This window comes from Mesoplodon mirus (genome assembly GCF_964341445.2).
Source record: "Mesoplodon mirus genome assembly, chromosome: 18".
Classification (NCBI taxonomy): domain Eukaryota; kingdom Metazoa; phylum Chordata; class Mammalia; order Artiodactyla; family Ziphiidae; genus Mesoplodon; species Mesoplodon mirus.
The window spans coordinates 18,100,076-18,127,800 of NC_138994.1; the positions used below are offsets into that span (position 1 = coordinate 18,100,076).

At 43.1% G+C, this 27,725-nt stretch overlaps 1 protein-coding gene across 2 annotated transcripts in view; it reads left to right on the forward strand.

The window, feature by feature from the left end:
- GRB2 (growth factor receptor bound protein 2) overlaps positions 1–27,725 on the forward strand; it is a 73,829-nt gene that overhangs the window by 33,515 nt on the left and 12,589 nt on the right. The gene's annotated exons all lie outside the window — the stretch shown is intronic.

Genomic DNA, 27,725 nt, shown 5'->3' on the forward strand with positions numbered 1-27,725 from the left:
TACCTCTTCCATTAACAAGCTATCACTCCTTGGCCAAGTTCTCTGGCCTCTTTGAATGGGCCTTAGATTCCTCATTGTAAAGTAGAATAATACCTACCGACCTTATGGAGTTGTTGTGAGGATGAAATGGCCTAATATGTCATGAATTCTGGCACATGATAAATGCTTAATAGATGTAAGCTGTGTTATTTTAGTAATTTATTAAAGGAGATATGAACTCATTCACCAAACAGGCATCGAGTGTTTAGATAGGTATGTGATAAAACTAGACACTACTCTGTGGTTGTACAGTTAGTTTCAGTTCACTAGTGGAGAGGTGTACAAGGAGAGTGGTGGTGATAGATTTCACAAAGGATGGACATTGCAGCTAAGCTTTGAAGAGTAAGATAAGACTAGGTGAACAAATATGGAGGGAAGGGCATTCCAGGCAAAGGGGGCAGAGGCATGAAAACACAGAAGGTGAGGGGGAACAGCAGATAGTTGGCTCTAGACAGGATGTGGGGTCTTCATGGGGGAAATGGCAGAGGTCGTTGGAGAGTTGGGCAGAAACTGTATCATTAGGGAGTTTGTATGCTGAACTAAGTACTGGACTTGATTCTTTAAGGGTAGGAAGCAATTGAAGGATGTTAAGCATGGAAATAACATCAGTTGCTTTTTTTTTTTTTTTTTTTTTTTGCGCTACGTGGGCCTCTCACTGTTGTGGCCTCTCCCGTTGCAGAGCCTGTGCTCCGGACGCGCAGGCTCAGCGGCCATGGCTCACGGGCCCAGCTGCTCCGCCGCATGTGGGATCTTCCCGGACCGGGGCACGAACCCGTGTCCCCTGCATTGGCAGGCGGACTCTCAACCACTGCGCCACCAGGGAAGCCCATCAGTTGCATTTTAAGAGAGAAATTGTTATACCAGAGTGCTAAAGAAAGGGAAGTCAGGATATTGCACTGTGTAGAAATGATAGACATTTTAATTGAAGGTGACATCTATTTACATGATAGAAGGAACCAGACTTGGGGATGGATAAGGAAGAAGTCTGACTAAAGCAACTTGGTGGCTCTGGGTACTATTAACTGGGAAAGGTAATATGGGAGATGGAATACTTTTTGGAACATCCTGAGTTCCATCTGGTTGTGGTTAAATTTGAGGTGCTTGTGAGACATCCAAGGAAAGAGATTAGGTTGTTGAACAGGTTGATTTGGGCTAGAGAAATTTGCGTATATCCAAGTAGAATATAGGCAGTCATGGAAGTTTGTGTAGAGGTGAGTTTTTTCTAAAGTGAAAATGTAGGGTTAGAACAATACCAAAAAGAGAACCTCGAGAAATGTCAAACATTTGAAGAGGAACTAGCAGTGATCAGTGCCAACCGTGGAGGCATTCCTGCTGTCCCTGAAACGGAAAGAGTTTATTGTAAAACTTTACTAGGAATATCTTAGGTTGACTTTTTGGAATGCAGTCATTATATTGACTTTCTGGTACACAGATCAGCTGTGTCTTTGTGTTCTTTGGCTGATTTGCTCTTAGGACAAAAATTCAGAGTTGTGATTTCATAAGAACGAGACTTAGTAAAACATTTTGCAGGTATAACATTCTTTGCATTTGTACTTTTGGGTTCCTGAAATAATGATCAAACAGTATATCTATCACTGCCCTCTAGATAATCCACATAGTTTTCCAAGGTGGAAAAGGTTTTCCAGAGAGAAAGCTTAAAAGCAGAAGGTGCTTTTGTGAGTGGAAATGATAGGATCCCCTGTAGCTGATTTTAGAGGTCAGGAGTGGAAGACCTGACAGTCACTTCTTAGTGGGTGGGGATTGGCGCATAAAGAAGATAAGTTAGGTGTTCAAAACCTTTGAAGAAGGGTCTCTTGATTGTTAATTTTAGAATCCAGGGGATCTGTGTGATGAAAAATAATCTCCCTTTCCCCCAAAACAGACACATACCCTTTGTGACAGGAATGGATTATGAAGTTGGCGTGCAGAACAAACTCTCCACTCCGCACCTTTATTTTCGCTTCTGTTTCCTTCAAATACCCAACTCAAACAAACAGTTCTAAATTTTTTTTTTATTCTCTAGACTTACTTTTCTTCCTTCCTCTACTCCCCAAATGAGAAAGGCTTTAGCTTTTTTTTTTTTTTTGCGGTACGCGGGCCTCTCACTGCTGTGGCCCCTCCCGTTGTGGAGCACAGGCTCCGGACGCGCAGGCGCAGCGGCCATGGCTCACAGGCCCAGCCGCTCCGCGGCACGTGGGATCCTCCCGGACCGGGGCACGAACCAGTGTCCCCTGCATCGGCAGGCGGACTCCCAACCACTGCGCCACCAGGGAAGCCCAGCCTTTAGCTTTTAACTTCATTTGGCTGTCAGTGTTTTATCACGTTAGTAATTGGGTGATCTTGGCTGGAGGTGGGGGGCTGTAATGCCCTTTTGAAGAGTGGCCCACACACCATTGTACTTAGGTGCCCACACAGAAGCAGAGGCAGACTGGCTGGATTTTGAATGCAAAAGCATGATACTGTGGGTGGGAGCATATATAGTTTTAGAATTTTTAAAGGCAAGACAAAGCCCATGCACCTAATGGGGCCGGTGGAATAACCTTTACAGAAGAGAATTTTTGTTTCTGTTTTTCTTGTCCTGCATCTGGCAATTTAAAATACTGAGAACAGGAATAAAGTGACAGTTGTTCAACACCTGTATCTATCTTTTATTTTTTTTAATATAATATATTTTAAATAAATTTATTTATTTTATTTATTTATTTTTGGCTGCCCTGGGTCTTCGTTGCTGCGCATGGGCTTTCTCTAGTTGCGGCGAGCGGGGGCTGCTCTTTGTTGCGGTGCACGGGCTTCTCATTGCAGTGGTTTCTCTTGTTGCGGAGCACGGGCTCTAGGCATGTGGGCTTCAGTAGTTGTGGCGTGTGGGCTCGGTAGTTGTGGTGCACGGGCTTAGTTGGTCCGCGGCATGTGGGATCTTCCCGGACCAGGGCTCGAACCCCTGTCCCCTGCATTGGCAGGCGGACTCCCAACCACTGTGCCACCAGGGAAGCCCTCTCTCTCTTATTGATAAAGATCAACACATTAAAAAAATATCCGCTGGCTCCCAGATTGTTAATACTTCCTGACTTTTGTGTGTTCTGCGTAGTTTGGTGGAGGAGGTGAGCTGGATCTTACCTTCTCAGCAGGGGTGATTTCTCCTCTCCCCCAAGGGGGAGAAATTTGGTGGTTCGAGGGTGAAAAAAAACTTACTCTTTTTATGCATACAGTACATAAATAGATATTCATGTATCTGTGAATCAAAATTTCATGGTGGGGGGGCGGTGATGTTGGTTTTTTGTTTTTTTTTTTAAAGGCTGAGAAATGTTGGGCCTTTTCATTCTGGTACCTGCAGTGCCTTGAGCCCCTGTGTCTCAGGATGTTAGTGCACCTTCTTTATTGTTCTCATCTCTAAACTGGCCTGAGGGTGACTAGCTCTGTCACTAATCTGAAGCGCTTCAGGAATGCTTATGGGTATTTTTAGGATTATGGGAAAACGTGATTCTAACACTTACCAAGAATATGTATATAATGCTTCCAAAAATATATTTATACAGCTCATTGGGGAACTTTGAGATGGTTTAAACATCTGAAAATAAGCTGAGAAAAATACTAGGAGTGGGAAGATGTGAATCCTAGGATATTTGCAACAGTATAATTTACAATATTAATTTAATAGTCTGTATGAGTGGAGTTGCTCAGTTAGTAACAGGCATGTAATGAGTGTAATATATTTTGCTCATGGAGTCATGTTGTTTTCAGAGATGTTAAAACCTACTAAATTGGGAAGGTTTTTTCCCCCTAATTTGGTGAAGAGTTTATTGTCCCACGTGCCTGCTCCCCACTCCACCCCAAACCATGGTTTTTAGGATGGTTCCTCAAACTGCCTAGAGTATTTCCCTCATACCTTCATTCAAGATGTTTGGTGTTTTGCAAGTAGATACATGAGAAGTAGTATGACAGTATGTCCTGGTAGATTAAGCAGTTGGTAAAGAAATGATAACATTTATGATGACAATTTTAAAGAGCCAAGTGTTTGGGCCCATTTGTCTTAGGATTTCTGTATCCCTACTCATGGCATAGTGGATTGTCTTGACCTATTTTTCTGTTCTTATGCTGCCTGCAGGAAAAATACTTATCTTTGCCAGTCTGTAGTTTCCTCCCTCCCTCCTTCCTTTTTTCCTTTTTCCCTTTTCCTTAAGAACAAGCAGAACTGAATTTTGAATTGAATTACAGTTTCAGTTTTTATTAACTGTGCAATCATCTATAAAATAAAAATTCTCTGTGAAGGGTTGTCCTTAATATACATATAAAGGTCACATAACAGGTGCACAATACATTGTGCCTTTTTAAGTTCTAAGTTTAAAAAAGAACCTAGCATTCCAGCCCAGCACTCTTATTTCACAGGGGGTTTATACGAGGCCCAGACAAGCCAAGGGACCAGAGCAAGGTTAAAGGGAGGGGCAGCACTGATGCTCCTAGATCTCAGTGTTCTTTTCACTCCACTCCACTCTCCTTTTGTGTCCCATCATTCCTTACTGTGCAGACACACGTGCTAATGGTGGTATTTTGTTTCCTGTGTGAACTAATGCTGAGTTTGACCTAAATTGCACGGGTAGAGATTACATTTGCGTAAATTCTTAAGGATAGTTCTGTGGAAGCCTTCTAAAATAGGATAGTTATCTTGCCTGTATTTGTGACTTCATTTACTAGGTTTTATAATGGGAAAATGAATTGGAAAATCTCCTAAAATCCCATCTGGTCCTTTGATTTTTATGTGAAGGACTGACAATTACCAGGAATTGTTCCAAACACATAAAACTGGTCCCTGTTGTCCAGAATAGTCTTTCTAAGATGTGTGTGTATATGTGTGTGGGTGGGTGAGAGAGAAAACGAGAGAGAGACACACACACACACTAAGTGCTTGAAATCTGTTGAAACCATACTTTTGAGATTTAAGCTACTGAAACATTTGCTTATTATGAATAAAAAGAGAACCAGGCATCAAAATTCATTATGTACTAATCACATTTCCTAATTTACATTTGGGAGATAGTTTATCATTTCTTCCCTGGTGGTGCAATGGTTAAGAATCTACCTGCCAGTTCTGGGGACACAGGTTCGATCCCTGGTCCGGGAAGATCCCACATGCCGAGGAGCATCTAAGCCCGTGCACCACAACTACTGAAGCCTGCATGCCTAGAGCCCATGCTCCGCAACAAGAGAAGCCACCGCAATCAGAAGCCTGCACGCCGCAACGAAGAGTAGCCCCCGCTCAACACAACTAGAGAAAGCCTGGACGCAGCAACGAAGACCCAACGTAGCCAATAATAGATAAATAAATAAATTTATTTTAAAAAAACACTTTGAAAAAAGAGAAGAGAGAAAGATCTAGAATATTTTTGTGACATACTGTTTTGCCAGCAAAGGTTTTTCTTGCAAGACATGCCCTTGAGGATACCAAGGTTAATAGATTGAGGCACCTGCCCTCAGCTCAATCTAGTAGAAAAGACAAGTAATTACAGTGTATTGAGACTAGTATGATGATAGAACTGTGATAATAATACAAAGATCCGTGATTGCAGAGAGGAAGTGATCCTTAAATCTTGAGCTTGCCATCTTAGCCAGAGGAAACACATATACGAAGTCTGAAAATCATAAAACATCTTGGCAGTTGGGAAGCAGCTTGCAGTAGTATTTAGTATTGTTGGAATTTGGAGTTCAAGGAAGGAAATAGCAGGAAGACTGGAGAGTTAGGTGAGGGCCAGGTAATTGAAAGCTTTGTGTTCAGTGCTGTGCTACCTCACACCAGTCAGGAAATGCTGTGGACTTGGAGCAAACGATTGATGAGTTTTGCCATTATTAGTCAAAGGTGAGCTCTCTGGAATTGATCATCTCTGTCCTTTCACTTAAGTTAGTTATTAGAATCACTGTCCACACAGATAAGTATAGAGTAAGAAAAATAGCTCTTGTTGGTAAGTAAATATTTAAACTAAAAATGTAGCCATTAGGCCTGTTAAGATGAATTGATTCCAAGTTGCATTTTATCTAAATTGTTTTGTAAAAATGCTTATATTTAACATTCGATTAGAGTTTTAAAGACCTAATTCATTTTTTTTTTTTTTAAATTTATTTTATTTTATTTTTTTGCTTTATAACAAATTTAATCAGTTATACATATACATATGTTTCCATATCCCCTCCCTTTTGCGTCTCCCTCCCACCCTCCCTATCCCACCCCTCCAGGTGGTCACAAAGCACCGAGCTGATCTCCGTGTGCTATGTGGCTGCTTCCCACTAGCTATCTACCTTACGTTTGGTAGTGTATATATGTCCATGCCACTCTTTCACTTTGTCACAGCTTACCCTTCCCCCTCCCCATATCCTCAAGTTCCATTCTCCAGTAGGTCTGTGTCTTTATTCCTGTCTTACCCCTATGTTCTTCATGACATTTTTTTTTCTTAAATTCCATATATATGTGTTAGCATACAGTATTTGTCTTTCTCTTTCTGACTTACTTCACTCTGTATGACAGACTCTAGGTCTATCCACCTCATTACAAATAGCTCAATTTCATTTCTTTTTATGGCTGAGTAATATTCCATTGTATATATGTGCCACATCTTCTTTATCCATTCATCCGATGATGGACACTTAGGTTGTTTCCATCTCCAGGCTATTGTAAATAGGGCTGCTATGAACATTTTGGTACATGTCTCTTTTTGAATTATGGTTTTCTCAGGGTATATGCCCAGTAGTGGGATTGCTGGGTCATATGGTAGTTCTATTTGTAGTTTTTTAAGGAACCTCCATACCGTTCTCCATAGCGGCTGTACCAATTCACATTCCCACCAGCAGTGCAAGAGTGTTCCCTTTTTTCCACACCCTCTCCAGCATTTATTGTTTCTAGAGTTTTTGATGATGGCCATTCTGACTGGTGTGAGATGATATCTCATTGTAGTTTTGATTTGCATTTCTCTAATGAGTAAAGATGTTGAGCATCCTTTCATGTGTTTGTTGGCAGTCTGTATATCTTCTGTGGAGAAATGTCTATTTAGGTCTTCTGCCCATTTTTGGATTGGGTTGTTTGTTTTTTTGTTATTGAGCTGCATGAGCTGCTTATAAATTTTGGAGATTAATCCTTTGTCAGTTGCTTCATTTGCAAATATTTTCTCCCATTCTGAGGGTTGTCTTTTGGTCTTGTTTATGGTTTCCTTCGCTGTGCAAAAGCTTTTAAGTTTCATTAGGTCCCATGTGTTTATTTTTGTCTTTATTTCCATTTCTCTAGGAGGTGGGTCCAAAAGGATCTTGCTGTGATTTATGTCATAGAGTGTTCTGCCTATGTGTTCCTCTAAGAGTTTGAGAGTGTCTGGCCTTACATTTAGGTCTTTAATCCATTTTGAGCTTATTTTTGTGTATGGTGTTAGGGAGTGATCTAATCTCATACTTTTACATGTCCCTATCCAGTTTTCCCAGCACCACTTATTGAAGAGACTGTCCTTTCTCCACTGTACATTCCTGCCTCCTTTATCAAAGATAAGGTGACCATATGTCCGTGGGTTTAACTCTGGGCTTTCTATCCTGTTCCATTGATCTATCTTTCTGTTTTTGTGCCAGTACCATACTGTCTTGATTACTGTAGCTTTGTAGTATAGTCTGAAGTCAGGGAGCCTGATTCCTCCAGCTCCATTTTTCGTTCTCAAGATTGCTTTGGCTATTCGGAGACCTAATTCATTTTACTAAGTATTTTCTACACTGTGGGTGGTTTGCTGCTGTTGGTGGTGGTGATGGTTGTTTTAGTCCCAATTCAAGTTGCATTATAGCTTCTCTCTACAGACATAGTCATTCCCCACTCCCTTCCAGTGTTGGTGAGTGTTCAGTATGTTACACAGTACAAAGAACAGTAAACAAAGGTCACAATATGATCGGAGAATTTGTTGTCAACAAAGGTAGAGCTGTCATTGAGAATAATAGACAATGAACACTTCCGCATTGTCTCAAAAAAGCTTGTGGCATTGGAAATGGTGTTCGGCTACTCTTCCTAAAGATACCTGGATCTAGAGCTCTGTTCACTCACTCTAAAGCAGAGTCTCTGTTGTCAGGCCTCACCCACTTCCAGTAGAGTTCCTAGGCAGCTTTCATGTTGCCTCAATTTTAAATATGAATACACAACCGAGGAGCACCAGATGTCAGAGGAATGGGAAACCATTGAAGCATTTTAAGCAGACCGACAGTCCAGCTTTTTTTTTTTTTTTTTACATAAGCTTTACTTTTCAGAACAGTTTTAGATTTACAGAAAAGTTGTACAAAGTGTTCAAGTATACCCCACACCAAATTTCCCCTATTTTTAGTGTCTTATGTTAGTACGGTGTATTTTTTTTTTTTTACAATTAGTGAACCGATACTGATACATTATTATTAACTAAAGTCCATACTTTATCCACATTTCCTTAGCTTTTCCCTAATGTCCTTTTTCTGTTTCAGGATCCCAACTAGGATACCGCATTACACTTAGTTGTCGTGTTTGCTTAGATGACTCCTGGCTGTGACAGATCTGGTTTATATTTTTTTCTTTTTTTTTAGTACATTTATTTACTTTATATATTTTTGGCTGTGTTGGGTCTTCATTGCTGCGCATGGACTTTCTCTAGTTGTGGCGAGTGGGGGCTACTCTTGGTTGCGGTGCGCGGGCTTCTCATTGCAGTGGCTTCTCTTGTTGCGGAGCACAGGCTCCAGGCGTGTGGGCTTCAGTGGTTGCAGCACGCAGGCTCAGTAGTTGTGGCATGCGGGCTCAGTAGTTGTGGCCCTCGGGCTCTAGAACACAAGCTCAGTAGTTGTGGCACACAGGCCTAGTTGCTCTACGGCATGTGGGATCTTCCCGGACCAGGGATTGAACCCGTGTCCCCTGCATTGGCAGGCAGATTCTCAACCACTGCACCACCAGGGGAAGCCCCTGGTTTACATTTTATTTGTTTGTTTATTATTTTTTAAATTTTTATTTATTATTTTTGGCTGTGTTGGGTCTTCGTTGCTGCTCACGGGCTTCCTCTAGTTGTGGAGAGAGGGGGCTACTCTTTGATGCAGTGTGCGGGCTTCTCATTGTGGTGGCTTCTCTTGTTGTAGAGCATGGGCTTTAGGCGCGTGGGCTTCAGTAGTTGCAGCATGTGGGCTCAGTAGTTGTGGCTCGCGGGCTCTAGAGTGCAGGCTCAGTAGTTGTGGAGCACGGGCTTAGTTGCTCCGTGGCATGTGGGATCTTCCCGGACCAGGGCTTGAACTCACGTCCCCTGCATTGGCAGGCAGATTCTTAACCACTGCACCACCAGGGAAGTCCTGGTTTACATTTTAATGATGTTATTCTGATTTGCAGAATTGAGTACATTCTGAAGGGGACAAAGTGAAAGCAGTGAGACCAGTTAGGAAGCCACTATGTAATAATTCAAGCAAGAGATAATGGCAGCTTGGACTAGAGTTGTAGCAGTAGAAGTGGAGAGAAGGGTTTTTTTTTTTGCTTTTTAAAGATTTTTTATTTTATTCATTCATTATTTATTTAGGCTGCGCCAAGTCTTAGTTGCCACACTTGGGATCTTCGTTGCAGCATGTGGGCCTCTTAGTTGCAGCATGCTTGTGGGATCTAGTTCCCCCACTGGGGTTCAAACCCAGGCCCCTTGCATTGAGAGCGCAGAGTCTTACCCACTAGACCACCAGGGAAGTCGCTGGAGAGAAGGGTTTTGATTTAGGCTATGTAAAAGCCATTAGACTATATGAGAAAATTAAGGGGAATGAGAATAGATAGAGAAGAAAATAGGTTCTGGGTTGGAGCCCTTGGGACCCTTTAAAAGTTAATGAGATAGGGCTTCCCTGGTGGCGCAGTGGTTGAGAGTCCGCCTGCCGATGCAGGGGACACGGGTTCGTGCCCCGGTCCGGGAAGATCCCACATGCTACGGAGCGGCTAGGCCCGTGAGCCATGGCCACTGAGCCTGTGCGTCTGGAGCCTGTGCTCCGCAAAGGGAGAGGCCACAACAGTGAGAGGCCTGCATACCGCAAAAAAAAAAAAAAAAAAAAGTTAATGAGATAAAGACATTAGAGGGATTTCCCTGGTGGCGCAGTGGTTAAGAATCTGCCTGCCAGTGCAAGGGACACGGGTTTGATCCCTAGTCTGGGAAGATCCCACATGCTGCAGAGCAACTAAGCCCGTGTGCCACAACTAGTGAAGCCCGCATGCCACAACTACTGAAGCCCGTGCGCCTACAGCCCGTGCTCCTCGACAAGAGAAGCCACTGCAGTGAGAAGCACGCGCATCTCAACGAAGAGTAGCCCCCGCTCACCACAACTAGAGAAAGAAAGCCCGCATGCAACGAAGACCCAACACAGCAAAAATAAATTTAAAAAAAAAAAAAAAAGACACTAGCAAAGGAGACCAAACAAGAGCAGCCAGTTAGATAGGAAGAAAACCTAGAATGTGTTGTGTCCTAGAAGCCAAGAAAGTGTTTCAAGGCAGAGTAAATGATCACCGTATTATGTGCTTCTCATAGGCCACGTCAGGTAAGGGTAGGGAATTGACCTTTGGATTCAGCAACAGGCCATCACTAGTGACCTCTGTGAGTAGTTTCCATGGAGTGGTGAGAGCAGAAGCATGCTTGGAGTGGGTTCAGTGAGGATGGGTTGGGACAGGGAAGGGGACATGGGGAAACTTGCCAGGGGGGTGGTGGTGGTTATGTAAATTTTACAGCAAAAGAAAACACTGCAAAGTAATATTTAACTATTGTTAGTAATATGTATGCAGAAGTATTTAGGAGAAAGAGCACTGATGTCTGCAACTTTGAGATACATTAAAAAATAAAATGGATTAATGGAAGGTTGCATAGATAGATATGTGATAAGACACATATTGTTAATGGCATAATTTAGATTGTGGGTAAATATGTGTTCGTTGGAAAATTCTTTTAACTTTGCTCTACGTTTGAAAGCTTTCATAAAAAAGTGTTGGGGATGGGGGAGAGAACAGGAGGAAAGAAATTGGAGACAGAATGTGAACAGCTATTCCGAGGAGTTTTTATGTAAAGGCAGTAGAATCAAAAGAAATCTGCTTTCATCCCGATCTCAGAGTTGGGAGAAATAACAGCATTTTTATTTACTGATAGGAAAGATCCAGTAGAGACAAAAAAATTGATGATGCAAAAAAAAAGAAAGGAAAAGTACTTCAGTGAAATGCCCTTGAGCAGGCAAAAAAGGTGGGATCTAGCACAGAAGTAGAATTTTCTTTTGTTAGGAGCATGGACAAAAGTAATAGAAGGCAGAGGGTAAGGATATAGGTACAAACGGTTGTATACACGTGGTGGGAGCTTTTAAAGATCTCTTCTGTTTTTTCCGTGAAGTAGAAAGTAAGATCATCTGCTGGGAAGGATGGTGGAGGAGCTGTTGAAGCTCAAGGAGATAGGAAAATGAGATAGTCCTCTAGGAGTGAGTGAATGGACTCAGGAGATACAGTGCGAGCCCACTTGAGGTCTTTCATGAGGTCTAATAATTAATTAATATTTAAAGTTGCAGAAGGAGAACAGTGCAAATGAAAGACACTATCAGATTTTTTAAAAAGAAAGAAAGAAGATAACTTCTCATAGCTGATGGATGTGGATTTTTGGATGGGAAGGGACCACCAAGTCTACCCAGCTATATGTACAAAAATAAATCCATGCTCAGATAGGTTATGGTTAAGTTTCAAAATGACAAGAAGAAAGAAAAGGTTCTAAGAGGATCTAGAAAAAAGAAACAAGTCTCTATAAAGAAATGATAATCAGATTGCCAGTGAACTTTGTACAAACAACTTCAAATGCCAGAAAGCAGTGTCTTTCAAATGCTGAGGGAAAATGCGGTTCGGCCTAGAATTCTGTTGAATTCTACACCTCACTGAACTGGCGTTCAAGTATAAGCAAAGAATCAAGGCAATTTCAGACATGCCAGGACTGAAAACATTTGCTTCCTAAGCACCCTTTCTTGGGAAAGTATTGATATTAATGGTGCACTACCGTAAAAACCAAGAATGAGGAAGACATGAAATCTAGGAATCGACACATCCAACCAAGGAAAGTATTGGAGGAAAATCCCAGAATGGTAGATCGATTGAAGAGTTAAATGGGTATTCCAGGCATTTTTTTACACGTACCATCCTTGAAAAGTTGTAATAATTTAAAAATATAATAAAGCCAGAAAATTTGTTTTAAGGCCATTAGAGCTCTAGGGAAAGCAGAAGGCCATCCAATAAAGGGAGTACAATTTTTAAAACCAGCTTAATTGTATCTCCCAGAGCTGCAAACTGTAACTTCAACAATGAGAATTCACCTGTAGAAAGCAGGGCATTTGGGGGACTTCCCTGGTGGTCCAGTGGGTAAGACTCCACGCTCCCAGTGCAGGGGGCCCAGGTTCGATCCCTGGTTAGAGAACTAGATCCCACATGCTGCAACTAAAGATCCCGCATGCTGCAACGAAGACCCAGAGCAGCCCCCCCCCACCCAAAAAAAAGGGCATTTTGGTTCTGGTCAGTTCAGATTTGATAGCTTAATCATTATAGATCTATTATGCATAGACATTCATAGCCTTTGACTTCGCGGGGTGGGAGGTTATAAAGGCCTAATAATATTATTCGGTAGTGGCAAACAGTAGTCATACCTGAGTTGATCATAATATGGCTGATGATTTTTGTAATTTGGGGAAGCTAGTTGTTATTGTGGGCAAGAGAGCGAACCTCATATGCCTGGTTTCCCCTTGCATTTCCAGGCAGCATGGATGTTGTTCTGTTGGCTGACCCAGAATTGTGGAATGGCACACAAGTCTCCCAGTTTAAATACTACGTGAAATCAGGAAGTTGTTCTTGTCTGGAATTGAGGGCCTGACAAGCCCATTGTTTGCATTAATACGTCCTATTATTTAGTCACTACTCTTAGTCCCTCTGTTCTCTGCAGGTTGTGATGTTTTGTGGGACGAAAGTGCTGATTTTGTACATGGAACAGTGTGTAGGTGCTCAGATAAAACTAATAGGCGGAGCAAGACTGGGCTTGTCTGCTTTTTTATTTATTTTATTTATTTTATTTTTTGCTTTATAACAAATTTAATCAGTTATACATATACATATGTTCCCATATCCCCTCCCTTTTGCGTCTCCCTCCCACCCTCCCTATCCCACCCCTCCAGGCGGTCACAAAGCACCGAGCTGATCTCCCTGTGCTATGCGGCTGCTTCCCACTAGCTATCTACCTTGCGTTTGGTAGTGTATATATGTCCATGCCGCTCTTTCACTTTGTCGGCTTGTCTGCTTTTGATGGTACAGGCCTGGAACAGAGCAGCTTGGTTGTTCTCCGGCTGCCCCCACCCCCCTCCCTCCCCCCAGGCCTCCCTGCGAACCTGCCCTCTGAGCCCTGCAGCTGCCTGAAGGAGACCATGAAAGCTGGTTAATTACTAGACAGGCCTCCCTTCCAGCGGTAAAAAGAGGGGTAGTTAGTTTAGCCTGTCTGTTAACAACAGCTATGTTTGTCTCCAGTTCCGTTAGAGAGGTGCCTAGAAAAAGTTGTCGCATCCTGAATTCTGATGTCTGTTTTCCTGATGAAAATGTCCATATTTGGGGTCACGTTTGGAAGTAGAGAAAGTTTAATATGTGAGTAAGCATATGTCAGGGTATACTAGTTCAAATTGAGTATTTTCATAGATTCTAAACATTACAGATTATAGTTATTTGAATTGGTTGTTTGAAAAAGTAATGTTAGTTTTGTGTAGATTTTTAATTATATAGCAATTAAAACATCACCTCAGCACAACTGAGGGATTATCTCTTTTATAAATTTATTTTTAAATTTTATTTATTTTTGGCTGCATTGGGTCTTCATTGCTGCACGCCAGCTTTCTCTAGCTGTAGCAAGCGGGGGCTACTGTTCGTTGCGGTGCGCAGGCTTCTTGTTGCTGTGGCTTCTCTTCTCTTGTTGTGGAGCACGGGCTCTAGGCGCACGTAGTTGTGGCTTGCAGGCTCTAGAGCACAGGCTCAGTAGTTGTGGCGCACAGGCTTAATTGCTCTGTGGTATGTGGGATCTTCCCAGACCAGGGCTTGAAACCATGTCCCCCGCATTGGCAGGCGGATTCTTAACCCCTGCGCCACCAGGGAAGCCTCGGGATTATCTCTTTTATACATTTTCTTTTTATTTATGGTGGAGAGTAAACTTTAGTTTTAAATTATGTGACCTTGAGAAGCCAGTGATATGGCTTGAAATTTGATATCTGTTCCCTGTTCCTGCAAACAGAGGGTAGAGGGGTAAATTTAGAGTCTTTAATGTGTATGGGTTTTTTAATGTTCATTTTAGGGTCTTTCAAAACAGTCAAAATCCCCCGCACCCTAGTCCAAATGTCTGTCTCCTCTGGCCTGGCTACTGCAGCAGCCCCTCAATTAAGTGGTCTTCCTGCTGCCACTGTCACCCTCTCAGGTCTTGTCTTTTTTTTTTTTTTTTGCTGTACGCAGGCCTCTCACTGTTGTGGCCTCTCCCGTTGCGGAGCACAGGCTCAGCGGCCATGGCTCACGGGCCCAGCTGCTCCGCGGCATGTGGGATCCTCCCGGACTGGGGCACGAACCCGTGTCCCCTGCATCGGCAGGCGGACTCTCAACCACTGTGCCACCAGGGAAGCCCCCCTCTCAGGTCTTTGTATCACACAGAAACCAGAATCGTCATGTTAAAGAGCAAATTCAGTCCATGGTTTCCCAGAATCCTTACTCTACCCTTCAGGGTCAGAGCCCTGCACGGTCTGGCCCAGTTCCCTTTCTCTCTAGCCTCCAGGGCTCTGCTTTTCACAAAACTCCCTTGGATTTGTCATTTCAGTTCTACACTGTGCTAAACCCCTTCTCACCCAAGAGCCTCTACTTATGCTCTTCTCTCTGCTTGGAATATTCCTCCTTGCTCTCATTTGTGTTCTTCATTCCCACCCCCAAACCTGGCTGAGACCTACTCATAGTCAGGGTTTCTGATTGAAATGTTACTGCCCAGGTGAGCTTTCCTCGACACACCTCTGCATAGTTGGATGAGGTCTCCCCACGGTGTGCTCTCATACAGAGCACTCTGAACTCTTCATCGTAACTTCTTATACCTGAGGTTACAATTACATTCCCTTCCCTACTGTCAGCTCCTTGTAAGTGAGGATCATTTCCTCAGTGTGGTATCCCCAGGACCTAGCACAGACGTTGACTCAAAATGGACACTCATACTTGTCTACTCCCTGAGTCTTAATATAGTACATCTTGGATTATTTTATTAGGATAGAGTCCTAAGAATGGCTGGGTTTTACTGGGTTAATAGGTATGAAAATTCAGCTCTTTGATACGTATGGCCAAATTGCTTTCAGTAAAACCATGCACCTTTTTATACTCCCACCAGTACCATCCAGCCACCATCACTGAATATGAACTTGTTTTTATCTTTGCCACTGTGATCATCCAAAAAGAAGAGGAAGGGGGAGGTCTGTGAGATCTCTGAGTGATAGAAACAGAAGACTGGAATAGGCCACTTGATCTAGTTATTCCAGTCATGACCACATGATATCCCGTCCTTGAAGATTTCTGGGCTGTAAGACTTCAGCCTTCCTGGTGGCACTTGAGCACAGTGGAGGAGACAGCAAGGAGGGTGACTCGTCTTACGTGTTAGACAGTAGTTTTCCAGCAGTGGAGTAGCATCACCATGGTGATTACCTGTAGGAAGTGACTCCGCTTGACTGAGCCACATCCAGCCCTCCACAGTGTCTGTAATTACTGTTTGTCACTTAAACATGTGACAGCTCCGTGTCGCAGAAGGGCAGTGTGTAGCCTGGAGGAGGATAGCAAGTAAAGTGTGACTTAACAGCAACTCTCTCCTTTTTTGAACCCCATTTTAAAATATAAAAAGGAAGATGGCCTTGTTTACCACACCCTCTTACATACTCTGAGTTGCTCTGCCTTTAGGTTCTTGCTCTATTCCTGGACTCTTGGAAGTTGCCCCTTTTCTCCTTTCTCCAGACATGAATTGAGTTTTGTGTATCAATTAAGCAGCTCACTTGGAAACATGTAGCTGTGAATTCCATATTCAACTCAAAATCAGCAGTTTCCCTTATCCCACTTCTTACTTGTTCCCTCATTATTTACATACATAACTCCCTTAGCTGTAAACACTTCTGAGGGTAGGGACTGTGTCTTTCTGCCCCCACCCCCCCCTTTAAATCCCGTTGCAGCTTCCTAGCACAAAGCTTTCAGTGTAGTAGACACTCGAACATTAACTGAAGTGCAGTTCAAAGAGGACAGCAACGGTAACTCATCAGGACAGCCTAGTAGTGACCAGATTACAGATCCTAGATTTTCATACTTCCACCACCTTTCTCAATTCCCTGTAACTGTTTTAATAGTAAACAGAATTATTTGGCTGCTTAAGATGGTGGACCTCAAGGCTGTTTTACAGTTTTCTTCTCCCAAGTTGTTGGTAGAATTTGGATACTTCTGTGATCTGTTTGCCTCATAACAAATGTCACTTTGTATAATGAAATATCTCCTCAGTGAGTTCCAAAGGATGGATAGAACTGATTTGAGGGGAATTTCAGTCAGGGTCCTGGTAGGAAACACATGACACATTTAAACTGGCTAATTTGAGGAGATTTTATTAATGAGACTATTTACAAGGTGTGGGCAGGGATTTTCTAGAAACCACCGGGGATGGTACAGTGCCCAGAGCTAGTAACCGGGTTCCCATCTTGAGGCCTGCAGAAGACAGTGGGGCAAAGGAAGGGGGAGGTGTTATCAGAACCTGGAGGAGGAAAGGACTGAGTCAAGAAGGCTGAGACTTCAAGTTGCGGGTCTAAGACTGTCCACAGAAGCCCCAGACAGGAAGCTGCCTTCTGCGGCCTCTCCACTGAGGAGCTGGGAAGCCTGTAGAAGAGCCTGCTGTTGTGGTCCATACAGGTGGAGGGCACAGAAGGGCAGAGGAGAATGTCAGCTGGATCTGGAGAGGCACGGGGGTACCACCTACCTTTTACAGTTATGCTTTTTACTCACGGTGGCTTTAAAAGAGGGAAATTTGCCAGCAGCTCTATATAGCTGTTTTTCTAAAGTGCTTTTCAGAAGAAAAATTGGTGGCCAAGAGGGAGGCCACCGAGTCACATATGCCCACCAAGCTCTTCTGATTCCACCTCAGAAGAGTATCTTGAATCTGTCTCCTTCCCTCCACCACACTTTCCCACTGCAATCCAAGCGCTGGCGGCTGTAGGTGTTCCCACCTGGTCTTCCCTGCACTTCGTTCTCACAGTGCAAACATTGGAATATTTGAAAAATGCAAACCTGAATGTCACTCTTCAGTGACTTCTACTTATCATCCTTAGCATACCCGTTTGAACTTCCTAATTTGCACACTAGAGCCTTCTGCCTAGACCGCTTATAGGAGATCCTCTGGGTGTCCCCTCAGGTGTTACTCTCTGACCACATTCCCCCTCCCTCCCAGACTAGGGTAGGTAGGTCCGTCTCTTTTCCGCTCCCTAACCCTGTGCTTAACCTAACATGAATCCACATTTTCAGTTTAGTATTGTACTTAACCTGTTTAATTGCTTGCATTCACTTCCACTCTGGGAATGGGGTGGGGAATTACCACTGCACCCAGGTCCCTCTGTCATGTGGTTACAGACTCTCCTGCCATGGAGCTAGATTAGCTGCTTCAGAAAATTTTGGAACTAGGTTTTTTTTTTTTAGTTCAGAATGATAGCATTCTAGGTGTAAAGACACCCTAGCCTCGAGTGTTTCAGAGCCATAGATCTTTTTTTTTTTTTAATACAGCAGGTTCTTATCAGTCATCTATTTTATACATATTAGTGTATACATGTCAATCCCAATCTCCCAAGTCATCCCCCCTTGGTGTCCATACGTTTGTTCTCTACGTCTGTGTCTCTATTTCTGCCTTGCAAACCAGTTCATCTGTACCATTTTTCTAGATTCCACATATATGTGTTAATATACGATATTTGTTTTTGTCTTTCTGACTTACTTCACTCTGTATGACAGTCTCTAGGTCCATCCACGTCTCTACAAATGACCCAGTTTCGTTCCTTTTTAAGAGCCATAGATCTTTATGCAGTTGCCAGTGATTAGCTGAGTGACTGATGCCTTTTTTTCTGTTACATTCTGTGAGGTGACTTTGGGTCACAGAATGACTAAATCAGTAGACCCTATTTTAGTTCACATCTTGAATCAATAAGGCCTAAGTTAAACTTAATAACCTCTGTTGTCATTAATTTTGGGGCGGAGGAGGGCTTTTTTGGGAGCTCCTGTTTTTGTTTTATTTGCTGAAGCAACAGGAAGTGAGTTAGATCTTAGAGGGTGGAGCTGATGAATGTGAGCAGGTTTGCCTATCATCAGAACACAGGTAACTGCTGCTCCCCTGGCTTAGGAGGCTTTGTTTGTTTTTTATTTAGTTTGGGTTTTTTTTGAGGAGAGGGTTGTAGAATTTAACCTAAAATTGAAGGCCTTCCGTTAATGAACAAGGAGAGTAGCTAAATGTATATTGCTAAAGTAAAGAATTAGCCGTAGTTTCTGATTATTTTGGTTATTTCCAGGTAGGAGTTCTGATACCATTAGTAAAGGTTTTACTTTTCAACTTAAGGAAACTTAACCAATCTTTTAGTTAATGGCTGCCAAGTGTGGCCAAGGAAACCATCCGTCCCTACATTTGCTTGATAGCAAGTTGGGAAGTCGGCCATGTTCCTTCTACTCAAAGTTCTGTACAAGCTGAGCAGAGCTAAAGATGCAAACAAAGAATATAACCGGGGGGCAGGGGGGATAGGAAGAATAAAACCTAGCTCACACTTCCTCCAGGAAGTTTTCCTGTATCCCCTAAGCTGGACTTAGGTCTTTCCCTTTGGTGTTTGGAACACAGATATTTTCTGTTGAATGGACATTTGCCACAGTACCTGTAATTCCCCCACTCCTGGCGTCCATCACACTGTGTTGCAACTAGCAGTTTACTAGATAGACTCTAAGCTCCCTGGGGAGGGAAGGGTGGCCATTGTATCCTAAGCCCACCTAGCTCAGGGCTTTGCACTCTCGTTGCAGAGTGCTTGCCTGGTACAGGCTGTCACATGATTGCTGAGTTTTTCAAATGTACAGAATTTTCTCTCTTGAAACTCCCTCATATTTATCTTTGTCTCTGCCCCTCCCCTGCGCCCAACTGTCCCAAATCCCTGCAGTTGAAATTCTGACACTCTTGAGAGCATTTCACTCTTCTGTTGAGCAGTCAACTACACTAAAGTAGTATGTCTTCCACAAGACACAAAACACAGAAGACAGTTATTTTGAATGGAAACTCTTGGTACCCCTTTGGTATAAAGAGTTTATTTTGGGGTACCGCCTGTGCATTTAGGTTTCACTGCCTCCAGATTCATCTGGGTGGAGTAATAGCTACATAAGTGTGAACAACCTTCCTGTTTTGTTAAAATGTCATGAGCAGCTTTTCTTAACGAAAGCTGAACCTGGAAAGGTTGCTGAGTGTCTGATTCGTTGTTTTGTCGTTGTTGTTGTTTTTAAGATTTTTTTGATGTGGGCCATTTTTAAAGTCTGTTGAATTTGTTACAATATTGCTTCTGTTTTGTTTTGATTTTTTGGCTGCGAGGCATGTGGGATCTTCGCTCCCCGACCAGGGATCGAGCCCGCACCCCCTGCTTTGGAAGGCGAAGTCTTTTTTTTTTTTTTTTTTGCGGTACGCAGGCCTCTCACTGTTGTGGCCCCTCCTGTTGCGGAGCACAGGCTCCGGATGCACAGGCTCAGCGGCCATGGCTCACGGGCCCAGCCGCTCCGCGGCATGTGGGATCTTCCTGGAGTGGGGCATGAACCCGTGTCTCCTGCATCGGCAGGCGGACTCTCAACCACTGCGCCACCAGGGAAGCCCTGGAAGGCGAAGTCTTAACCACTGGACCGCCAGGGAAGTCCCTCTAATTCGTTTTTTGAACACTAAAATATTTCTCAGAGAAAGAAAAATATCCTGTTTTGGTTATTCTTCTTACAATTATTCTTATTATAATAATTTGGTTAGTCATCTTAATTGTTCATCTTGCTACATATATGAACATTATAAAGGAAGTCTTCCATTTAAAAAAATGCGTGAGTGGTCCTGAACTCTTAATATAATCAGTTGTGTGTGTGTGTTTGTGTGTGTGTGAGAGAGAGAGAGAGATCATTTTTCTTTCTACATCAACTTGGCTGCCATTCAAAAGAATAAAAAAGGCGAAGGTCTTCATGGTGTCCTTTGTAAAGCTTTCGGTGGAGGAGTTGTAGCTATAAAATTAACACTGCAAAAGTAAGTCACTAGTCAGGCTGAACCAGGCATCTTAACATTCTAGGAAGTGCCCCCATGCTGAGAGCTGTGAGTCGGGACATGTGTATAGACACAGAGCTACAACTCTTCCCTCCCTAATCCACCCAAGGCATATTTTCTCAATTTCATACTGAAATTTCCCTTCCCTGCCTACCCACCCCACCCTTACACTTTTTTATCATGGAGAAAGTAGAAGCAGTTAGTGTTGTGGAAAAGATTTGGGGTACCCCGTTTTGAGGTGCTCACCATAGAAGTTTTTTGGCAGTGATGCTTAAGGTACAGGAAGACTGATTGCCTCATTCTATTACTTCCTTTATTTTGCATCTCCTTGGGGGGAACAAATTCATGACAGTCAGTCTTCTTTCCAGGGTCTATTTAAGATGTTATTATTTTCACCAAGGAATTTGATGGCAGTGTATAATGTGTGGTGCTCTTCTATTGTCCCTAGACCCAGCTAGCTCTGTGATCCTGTATGCATTACTTAGAACAAAGCCCCCATATACCAGTCAGTTCCTCAAAATATGCTAGATGCTATTCTGAGAACCATGGAGAATACCGATGAGAAGTGGCATGGAGCCAGCTTTAGGGTGCTTGCAGTCAAGTTTAGGAGAGGACCAAAGCATTCCAGTACACAGTACAAAGCAGTGGTAGACGAGATGTGAATAGATGAGGAAGAGAGGAAGCATGAGAGATGGAGTACAGTGTGTTTAGAGGTCGCTGAGTTGACTAGCCTGACTGAACTGAAGGGTTCGTTTAGAGAAGTAGTGGGCGGGAAGAGCTGAACGTAGGTGATGGCCAAATTTTGAAAAGTGGAATGCCAAACTAAGAATAATTTGGATCCATAGAAGGCTACTTAAGACTTTTTAACGGAAAAACAGTGGTGTTTGAACTGATTCAGAGCACTAAATAGATTGAGGTCAAACCAGGACAACCTTAAACTATGAAACCTGGACCTTTGGGAGGCGGCGGGGTAGGGTGGGGGGTAGGTAGGCTTGGCCTCTTGATCCAGCAGTGTTTCCCTTTCAAACTGATCCCCATTGATAGCAGCTGTTTAGAGATGGTAGAGAGAGCCTCTCAGGCAACGGGGAAAAGGCACTGTTCCTGGGGTGTAACTGGTTTGTATTCAAATGGCAGTATATAAGTGATGAGTGATTTTTACCAATCAAAAATTTGGGAGTTGGGAGGTTTTCTTTCCTCTCCCTTCCTCCCTCTTTTTCTTTCTTTTCCTTTTAAAATTGTTTAGAGGGCAAAACCTAGCATGTGTCACTAGTGGTCAGAAGGTAAACTTGACCAACAAATGCCCTTTGGATTTCTTTAGTTTGGTAAATAGAATCCTTTCTTAAAAGGAAAATGATGTAAATAATTGATTTAGGGCTTCTTGATCCCCAAAGAAATGAATCTTCTGGGAATACCCATTTCAAAGGGAACTAAAAACACATTTCATGGCACAGATATTATACTTTTGTTGAAAGAGTTCATCACCATAAGGTAAAAATACCCCCTTGATTTGATATCATTACATAAATTTGGAGTAACTCATCTACAGTGTGGGTGTTTTTCATGCTTTGGCGCACAGTAGAGCAAGCAGCGTAGCCAAGATGTTTTTCATGTTGAGCAAAAACTTTAACAGATGGAGGTGGTGATTGTAGAGCACTTATTTAAAGTGTTAGGAATGAATCAGTGTAGTTTGAGGCCGAGGCAGTAATCCATACTAAGGGAGTCTGAAGAGCATTCTAATAAAATACGTAACAGGCAACTGAAGAGAATGGATTTTAAATGGCTCTCCCAGTACTGTTACCCTAGCCAGGGCCCTGTAGAATTTTTCTTAGGGGTTAAAGTCTTTAAAAAGCTACTGTGTGTGTGGTGTGTATGTGTGTGTGTGGGGTGTGTGTGTGTGTGTGTGTGTGTGTGTGTTTTCCTTCCCTCTTCTAAGAACTTGAAATTATGTGGTAGGGTCACCATAATTCTTTAGATTTGTCTTCAAGTCCTGGCAGTATTTCAGTGTTGCTTGTGTGGGATTGATTGATCTTTAAAGAGCTGGGGAAACTCACTGGCTTATGTAGAATTTCTGTAAAGCAGGGACCAGCTGTAAGTGGTATTTTTGTTTTTTATGTGGTGGAAGAGCTTAAATATGTAATTGTTCCTATCTTTTATGCACAAATGCTCTTTCTTATAAATTGCTTCACAAACGCTATAAAACTTTGAATAATTTTTCCCTGAAGAAATGTTGAACCCTGTGCAAGCTGTTAGAATTAGAATGTATGTTGAAAGCTTTGATGGGACTACTGTTCTGGAACTGCACAGCTTTTTTTTTTTTTAAATCATGATTCCTTCTTCTTTTTGTTTTGTTTTGTTTATTTACAGATGACTGCATATGTTCAGGCAAGAAAATACCCCCATATTTCAAAATACAGCAGTCTATAAACAAAATTCTTATCTACCATTTTCCTAAAAGACACATTTTTTTTTTCTGTAATTTGTATAGAAAATTAAGTACAGTTCTTGTCTCCCAGGATTTAAGGGAGACAAGAACTCCCTTATGGGAGTTCAGGGAAGGGACGGGGAAGGGCATTACCTACTGTAATCCTCGAACTCAGCATTTAAAATTTTTTTTGAAGTAAACACAGAACTTTTGTACTCTGTGTTTCCACAGTATAACAAGAATCCCAGTTCTCTGTTAGTTCGTGTGCTCTTGGTACCCTTGGGCAGCATTACATCAAAGATACCTAATTTGGTAAAACTCAGCCCCCAGGATTGCCATGTTTTGTTAGATCTAATACTGCTAAATGTGTAAGGCAAAGTAACTATTGTGAAGTAAATGTGTCCACTACAACAGCTGGACAGTAGCTCTGTAGTGAGCTATGCTGCTCATTTTCTCATTTAACCCCCTCAGTAACCCTGAGAGGTAGGTATTATCACCACTTTATAGATGGGAAACCAACACTTAGAAAATGGCCGTTTGCCCAAGGTCACATAGTTCATTGTTGGTGAAATTTGAATTTGAACCCATGTGTTTATTCGCCTCTTGAATCCTACCAGATCAGGTGCATCCGAAGGGGTCTGAGCCCTAAATCTTTGAGCTCTGGCTTTTTTTTTCTTTCTTCTTTTTTAAACCATTTGGAAACCTTTAAATTGGTATTAGTAAAGATGGAAATTTGCGGGCTTCCCTGGTGGCGCAGTGGTTGAGAGTCCGCCTGCCGATGCAGGGGACACGGGTTCGTGCCCCGATCCCGGAAGATCCCACATGCCGCGGAGCGGCTGGGCCCGCGAGCCATGGCCGCGGAGCCTGTGTGTCCGGAGCCTGTGCTCCGCAACGGGAGAGGCCACAGCAGTGAGAGGCCCGCGTACAGCAAAAAAAAAAAAAAAAAAAAAAAAAAAAAAAGATGGAAATTTGCATTGCCTTTAGAATGGTCTCAGATTGGGGGTGGGGTAGTGGCAGCAGTGAATAAAGTTACCACATCATATGATGTAGAAAAGTAGAGCATGTGGAATGCTCTGAGTTGTCCGTAGTGAAGAAAGTTTTATTTCTGGGAATTTTTTTCATAGGTTAGTGATGGCAAACTATCATGGTGGAGGTTTCTGAAGCCTCGTTTTGTTATTTTCTGCTCAGCTATGTATTTTCGGTGTGAAAAGTTTGTACCGGAGGCGTATGAGGCCCTGGTGTGTGTTTCTTACATGTAAATTGGACCATAATATTACTGTGTTCTCTTGACTGAAATACTTCTTTCAGTTGAAGTATGATATACGTGTAGAAAAGTTACATATCATAAGTGCACAGTTCAGTGAATTTTCACAGACTGAAAACACCCAGCTTGCAGGTCAAGAAGTTTAACATTAGCAACAGCTCAAAAGCACCTACTGTGTCCCTTCCATCGACTGGAATAGTTTTAATTCTCCCGTGTAAACCTCACATCATTCCTTATCTTTTAGGTTTCTTCCTGCTTGTGGCTGTAACATTACTTTGTCTTTCTGCAACCAGAAAAAGAACAAATAAAAACTTCACTGAAACTTGTCTCTTCCTCCTTTCATAATCTCATCTCTTGATCAGTCTGCTTCCGTTAAACCAAAGTGTTTTGATGGCTACAAAGTCATAACTCGAGGGAATATGGGGGTTGGCATAGAACATGCAGCTGTGGGGTAACAGCTAAAAACATTCCTTGGAATTTTCAAAACTGAATGAAAATTTGGTGGTCGAACTCAGCCATCTATTTGTTAAGAGGTAATGAATGAGCGATTGGTTAAGTTGCCTGTGTTTTGGGGAAGTGGTGATAGGAGCAGGTTCCTCCTTCTCAGAACTCTGATGGGGCTTTAACAGCTTACTTGTGAAGGATGTGAACTTTCATCTAAAGCCATAGCAAATTCAGTACAGTCTCTGTAGGTGCAAACTCATCCACATCTGGTCCTGGTGCCCTTCTCTGCTCTACTTGAGATTCACTTATGTCAATTTGTGCCCTTTGCTGTTTTTTTTGTTTTTTTTTTCCTGCGGTACGAGGGCCTCTCACTGTTGTGGCCTCTCCCGTTGTGGAGCACAGGCTCCGGATGCGCAGGCTCAGCGGCCATGGCTCACGGGCCCAGCCGCTCCGCGGCATGTGGGATCTTCCCGGACCGGGGCACGGACCCGTGTCCCCTGCATCGGCAGGCGGACTCTCAACCACTGTGCCACCAGGGAAGCCCCCCTTTGCTGTTTTAAGCATTTGAATAAAACTTAATTTTTAACTCTTAAATTATGCCATCCTGGGCTTTCAGGGCTTGCGTGTGAAAGCTGATGTACCAGCTGGGTAGAAAAACCTGATCGCAGGTGGCCCAGGCTTAGCAAGCACTCTTTCTCCTGTGCTTTGTCTCCCACAGAACCAATCTTTTCTTAAATTATCGAGTAAAGAGATTTAGAGGCATGCACAGCCACACCTTGGCTTTCTGGCAAAGTGATATTCTAGATACTAGAATATTCCAGAGAACCAAAATTTTAGCCTCCCATGTATTCTGCCATTACATTAAAAATAATCTAAGCATTGGGGATCCCTGGTGGCCTAGTGGTTAGGATTCTGGGCTTTCACTGCCGTGGCTGGGGTTCATTCCCTGTTTGGGGAACTGAGATCCCACAAGCCACCCGGCCAGTATTCTTCTTCTTCTTCTTCTTCTTCTTCATCGTCATTATCATCATCATCTAAACGTATTAGTTCCATATTTCCCTACCTTCTTGGGGAGAAAAGCATACAAACACCAAGTATTAATTTTGTTCTGCAGAAAACCATAGTTCTAAAATGGTGCCAAATCTGGGAGTTGCCCTGGAGTTTCTTTTATTGTCGGGGGGCGTCTTTTTAGGGGGAGGTTTGCCTCTGTCCTAACGAAGGTGACAAGAAGAACGTGCAGGGCTTCCCTGGTGGCTCAGTGGTTGAGAACCCGCCTGCCAATGCTGGGGACACGGGTTCGAGCCCTGGTCCGGGAAGATCCTACATGCCACGGAGCAACTAAGCCTGTGCGCCACAACTACTGAACCTGCACTCTAGAGCCTGCGAGCCACAACTACTGAAGCCTGCGCGCCTAGAGCCTGTGCTCCGCAATGAGAGGCCTGCACACCGCAACAAAGAGTGAGCCCCCGCTCACCACAACTAGAGAAAGCCTGCGTGCAGCAACGAAGACCCAATGCAGCCAAAAATAAATAAGATAAATTAAAAAAAAAAGAAGAACATGTGGCTGGTTCTAAGAACTCCTGGCATGTAGAACCTTTTCTGCAAGGTTACTGGTCACAAATTAAACCTGGCCTTTTCCAAGTGATTACTTTATTCTGTTTCCATGTCCAAATGGGCCATAATGCTTTATAAGATGATTACTAGGCCACATTTTTCTTCCATCCCGTCTTTTTGGTAAAGACAGCAAATCCTGGCCTGAAGCTCCTTTGCTCTGGTGCCGTTGAACCTTCTGTGATGCGGGTGGGTTAACCTTGGCGCCTAGGGACGGACGTTGGTGTCATCGTGGCAGGGAGTGCCTTAAGAGCCCTGTCCCTCTCAGACCTTCATTCTTGGTGTGCGGGTGTGCTTTATAACTGTCTAGCAACAGAATAACTTTTCTGGCCACAGTACAGTTTTTGAAATGCAGATTTTAAAATTATAAGTGTATTTTACATATATTAATTTATATCATTGCAGTATTTAATAAATAAAAACATTTTTTTAAGGGAAAATTGATGAAAAGAAAAAAGTTTTCATCACTGAGGCTGATGGGATTTAGCAGTAGCTTGTTACCTTATCTTGTGCACATGTAAACTCAGTGACTGACACTGAGGGCCCGAGGTTAGCCAGCATCACAAATAGGCACCAGCTTTGTAAAACTCTTCACGGCATAGCCTTTTTTCAGACGTGAATTCACTGGTCGGCATCATTCGTGCAGCTTAGCTATTTGTTGGTATCTATCAGTCTTATCTGCCCTTTCCAAAGTTGTATTTCACTTTGAAATGTCAGTACATATACATCAAGCAGTCCAGGTTCTAATTTGGCAGAGAGTACAGCATTGTTCAGCATCATGAGTAAATAATTTGGTAAAGAATTTTACCAACTTCCTTTTATTTGTTTTTGTTTTTGTTTTGTTTTTTTGCGGTACGCGGGCCTCTCACTGTTGTGGCCTCTCCCGTTGCGGAGCACAGGCTCCGGATGCGCAGGCTCAGCGGCCATGGCTCACGGGCCCAGCCGCTCCGCGGCATGTGGGATCTTCCCGGACCAGGGCACGAACCCGTGTCCCCTGCATCGGCAGGCGGACTCTCAACCACTGCGCCACCAGGGAAGCCCCCAACTTCCTTTTAGAATTTTGCTCTGTAGTATAGATTTACTACCACTGTACTAGTCCATCAGCATTTTCCTGTGTTCGCCATTTTGGGGTTGGGCTCACATTTCTATTTTCTCTTTTAAGTTACTTTTTTAAATGTCCTATACCCTTTGCCTTTTGTTAGAAATCTGGAATTCAAAGGGTGGCTTTTATACTATGCCTAGATCTATTCTGTCCATCCCCCCCCTTTTTTTTGGCCACACCATGAGGCATGGGGGATCTTAGCTCCCTGACCAGGGATCCAACCCATGCCCCCTGCAGTGGAAACGTGGAGTCCTAACCACTGGACCGCCAGGGAAGTCCGTATTTTGCTCCCTTTAATACTCTGCAGATGATAGTATCTTGGCCTAGCCTATGCATATAAGTCAGTATTGGAGAGCACACTCGTTTGAGTTCTGAAAATCTGCATGGGATTCATTAGCCCATAACCTTGGGTAGGCTGTTTTCACTTTGCAGAATGCAGTGGCTCAGTTGTGTGGTCTCTGGGCCTCCCCCTGAATGGGGCCCATTGGTGTGCTTCCAGAATTCTCTAACTTGGACACATTG